Source organism: Eriocheir sinensis, chromosome 1 (assembly GCF_024679095.1).
Source record: "Eriocheir sinensis breed Jianghai 21 chromosome 1, ASM2467909v1, whole genome shotgun sequence".
Taxonomy (NCBI): Eukaryota; Metazoa; Arthropoda; class Malacostraca; order Decapoda; family Varunidae; genus Eriocheir; species Eriocheir sinensis.
This window is the reverse complement of record NC_066509.1, coordinates 36014971-36019695: the sequence shown is the minus strand read 5'-3', so window position 1 is coordinate 36019695 and position 4725 is coordinate 36014971. Positions and strand designations below refer to the sequence as shown.

The following is a 4725-nucleotide window of genomic DNA, read 5'->3' as shown; positions in this document are numbered from 1 at the left end:
ATTTTGCTTCCCCATCTCTTTCAAAACATTTACCCGTTCAGTCATATTTTCCGACACACTCATAGAATAAGTTCCGCACAATGGCAATATAAATAAAAAAAGCTGCATGCTGAACTTTCATCAACATCAAATGAAACTCCTGTGATGTGAAAAATCAACGAAAGAAAAGAAAAAAGAGAAAAAGCACTTGATGGAAGCTAGTTTTTTCGTTTGTTTGTGTTAGGAGAAGTGGTTTACAGACTTTTTTGTGTGGTATTGTTTTACCTTTGAGCTGCTTCCTATGTTGCGAAAATAAACAGATAAATGGGAGAGAAAAAAATAGAAAAAGCATATTATGGTGAGTGTTTTCTGATAGTGGGAGAAGTGGTTATGTTTTTGTGTGTGTGTTAATGTTTGCCTTCTATGATGCGAAAATAAATATATAAATGAGAGAGAAAAAAAAACATGATGGTGAGTGTTTTCTGATTGTGGGAGACGTGGTTGGTGTTTTTTCAGTGAGTGTGTTTTGTTTTGTCTTTGAGCCGCCTCCTGTGATGCCAATAAATGAACAAATAACTAACAGTGCATATCCTTAACCCAACAAGAGGACACTCGACTTATACATGACAACTCCTAGGCCGGTATTCTCAGACGCTTCTGTCTCTCATACCAACTTTTTTCACAGGGGTCAAAGGAGATCAGTCGGATTCTCATGAGTGTTTTTTTTAGGTCCATAGTACAGATAGGAGGTCAGACTACCACCAGGGTCATTAAACTACCCCTGGCAATACCCACAACGCCTACGAAAGCTGTGTGTGTGTGTGTGTGTGTGTGTGTGTGAGAGAGAGAGAGAGAGAGAGAGAGAGAGAGAGAGAGAGAGAGAGAGAGAGAGAGAGAGAGAGAGAGAGAGAGAGAGAGAGAGAGAGAGAGAGAGAGAGAGAGAGAGAAAATTCATAGATGGAGAGCAAGGATGAAAGAAAGGGAGAAATAGAATGAAGTAGAGAAGAGAAAAATAAAGAGACAGACGACTTAAGAGAAGTGGGCCCCGATGCGAATGTTAAGAAACTCTAGCGGGCCGTCCTCGTGAGCGTCAGCACTCTCACTGGTGTTTTCTCTCCGCAGGTGTGTGGGTGCAATGTATACCTGAATGATGTTAATTGGTGAACAGATTCCTACCAAGTAAAATCAATCAATCAATCAATCAATTAAAGAAGGAAAATATAATAAAAAAGAAAAAAATGGAATGAGAAAGAAAAGGGAAACGGATGCTGCGTCGCAAGCCGTCGCGAGGATTCCTTTGGATGCTTGTGCGCGTTTCCCAGGCCCGTCGGTCTTCCATCCCTGAACCGATAAACGCGGTGACCGGCGCCTTCACAGTAATTATCATTAATTTTATAATCCAGTCTGGTAGTTTTAAGAAGCGAGTTCTTGCATCCTCACCTCGGCGGGGGGGTGGAGCGCCAGCGAGCCCAAGGTCTCCCTGGCGAGCATGGCAGGACTGGAGGGCTCCAGGCAGGGCTCCTCGGCGTCCCTCGGGGCCCCGACGGAGGTGCCGGAGATCTTCCGGTTACAAACCCGGGCAGGTGGAGCTCGTTAGCCGTGGTAGGCAATCTGCCTAGGAGAGCAAACTCTAAACAAACCCGGGCAGGTGGAGCTCGTTAGCCGTGGTAGGCAATCTGCCTAGGAGAGCAAACTCTAAACAAACCCGAGCAGGTGAGGCTCGTTAGCCGTGGGAGGCAATTCACCTAGGAGAGCAAACTCTATACAAACCCGGGCAGGTGGAGGTCGTTAGCCGTGGGAGGCAATTCACCTAGGAGAGCAAACTCTAAACAAACCCGGGCAGGTGAGGCTCGTTAGCCGTGGTAGGCAGTTCACCTAGGAGAGCAAACACCGAACAAAAAACCCGGGCAGGTGGAGGTCGTTAGCCGTGGTAGGCAATTCACCTAGGAGAGCAAACTCTAAACAAACCCGGGCAGGTGGAGGTCGTTAGCCGTGGTAGGCAATTCACCTAGGAGAGCAAACTCTAAACAAACCCGGGCAGGTGGAGGTCGTTAGCCGTGGTAGGCAGTTCACCTAGGAGAGCAAACTCTAAACAAACCCGGGCAGGTGGGGCTCGTTAGCCGTGGTAGGCAATTCACCTAGGAGAGCAAACTCCGAACAACAAACCCGGGCAGGTGGAGCTCGTTAGCCGTGAGCAGTTCACCTAGGAGAGCAAACTCTAAACAAACCCGGGCAGGTGGAGGTCGTTAGCCGTGGTAGGCAGTTCACCTAGGAGAGCAAACTCTAAACAAACCCGGGCAGGTGGAGCTCGTTAGCCGTGGTAGGCAGTTCACCTAGGAGAGCAAACTCCGAACAATAAACCCGGGCAGGTGGAGCTCGTTAGCGTGAGCAGTTCACCTAGGAGAGCAAACTCCGAACAATAAACCCGGCCAGGTGGAGGTCGTCAGCCGTGGTAGGCAGTTCACCTAGGAGAGCAAACTCCGAACAATAAACCCGGCCAGGTGGAGGTCGTCAGCCGTGGTAGGCAGTTCACCTAGGAGAGCAAACTCCGAACAATAAACCCGGCCAGGTGGAGGTCGTCAGCCGTGGTAGGCAGTTCACCTAGGAGAGCAAACTCCGAACAATAAACCCGGCCAGGTGGAGGTCGTCAGCCGTGGTAGGCAATCTGCCTAGGAGAGCAAACTCATAACAATAAACCCTGCCAGGTGGAGGTCGTAAGCGGTGGTAGGCAATCTGCCTAGGAGAGCAAACTCGAACAATAAACCCGGCCAGGTGGAGGTCGTCAGCCGTGGTAGGCAATCTGCCTAGGAGAGCAAACTCCGAACAATAAACCCGGCCAGGTGGAGGTCGTCAGCCGTGGTAGGCAATCTGCCTAGGAGAGCAAACTCCGAACAATAAACCCGGCCAGGTGGAGGTCGTCAGCCGTGGTAGGCAATCTGCCTAGGAGAGCAAACTCCGAACAATAAACCCGGGCAGGTGGAGGTCGTCAGCCGTGGTAGGCAATCTGCCTAGGAGAGCAAACTCTAAACAAACCCGGGTTTGTGGTGCTCGTTATACTGTCGTAGACAATCCACGCGATGGGAACACCAAAGAAAAGGAAAATAAAAAGGAACACCAGAAAAATGGAAAATACAGAAACGAAACATCAAGAAACAAAAAGATCATCCACCTTTAGGCCCTAACATCGCCAAAATTATGGATGGGTCTCTTCTGGGGAGAAAGCGGCTCATCCAGACCAAAGAACATCAACCAAAGGATGATATGAATAAATGAAATAAAAAAAAAACAAAGAAAAACACATCAAGGAAAGAAAAATATAACAAACATCATCCACCTTCCGGCCCTGACTAACATCACCAAAATTATGGGTGGGTCTCTTCTGGGGAGAAAGCGGCTCACCCAGACCAAAGAACATCAACAAGGGATGATATAGAAAAGAACACCAAAAAAATGGAAAAAGATCAGAAAAAACATCGAAAAAGAAAAGCAACAGAAATAAATGAACAACATCAAGAAAAGAGAAATACAAAGAAGCATCATCCACCTTTCGGTCCCAAACAACATCACCAAAATTATGGATGGGTCTCTTCTGGGAGGAAAGCGGCTCATCCAGACCAAGGAACATCAACAAGAGGATGATAGGAAAAAAGAACATCAAAAAGCATCAATAAGAAGTAAAAGAAAAAGAACAGGAAAACATCGAAAAGGAAAACTAAAGCAATAAAAAGAACGAAAAACACGACATCAAGAAAATGAAATAAAACAAACATCATCCACCTTTTGGTCCTTACAACATCTCCAAAATTATGGGTGGGTCTCTTCTGGGAGGAAAGCGGCTCACCCAGACCAACGAACATCGACAAAAGGATGATAGGAAAAAAGAACACCAAAAAAGAACATCAAAAAAGAAAACCAACACCGAGAAAACACAAAGGAAAAAAGAAAGAAAAAGAAAAGAAAAAGAAAACAAATAGAAAAAAGAAAAGAAAAAAAGAAAAGGAAAAAGAAAAAAAATAATAATATAAATAAATAAATAAATAAATACAGAATATAGTAAAATTAACTAACTGACTCTAACTGCTTAACTAACTATCAAACTATCTATTTAACTAACCTACCTAACTGACGGTAATACAGCTGTTTGACTACCCATTAACAAACAAACAAACAAACCACTTAACGATCTAACATGGATAGTGAGGTAAGGTGGGATTAGACTTACAGGAGCTGCCTTGTATAAACCAACCGGCCTCTTGCAGACTCCTGACGTTCTTATGTTCTTTTACGTTTAAGAATATTGCCCTTAAACCCCATTCACACCTGTACTAATACCTGACTGGTTGGGTGACTCTTCTACCTCTGCCTGCCTCCCCTCCTGCTACTGTCTCCGCTATCAGCACACAATCTACGCTCCCCCATAAAACCCACACCTAACCTAACCTAACCTTCCTGTATATCCCCTTCACACCTGTGCTAATACCTGGCTGGTTAGGTGACTCCTTCTACCTCTGCCTGCCTCCCCTAATGTTACTCTTTCCGCTAAAAAGCACAAATCTTCCCTCCCCCATAAAACCCACACCTAACCTATCCTAACCTTCCTGTAAACTCCCTTCACACCCATACTAATACCTGGCTGGTTGGGTGACTTTTTCTACATCTGCCTGCCTCTTCCTGTTACTGTCTCCGCTATCAGCACACAATCTTCCCTCAACCATAAAACCCACACCTAACCTAACCTAACCTTCC

At 45.7% G+C, this 4725-nt stretch overlaps 1 long non-coding RNA gene across 14 annotated transcripts; it reads left to right on the top strand.

The window, feature by feature from the left end:
- Window positions 1–1886: 1886 nt before the first annotated feature.
- LOC126996065 (uncharacterized) lies at window positions 1887–3910 on the top strand. Of its 14 annotated transcripts, none has more exons than XR_007750918.1 (4): window positions 1887–2085; window positions 2216–2348; window positions 2549–2622; window positions 2758–3910. It is a non-coding gene; the product is annotated as an uncharacterized LOC126996065 (long non-coding RNA). The 14 variants fall into 14 exon arrangements; XR_007750910.1 differs by having other exon boundaries at window positions 2481–2622; XR_007750905.1 differs by having other exon boundaries at window positions 2413–2622.
- The last annotated feature ends 815 nt before the right edge of the window (window positions 3911–4725 follow it).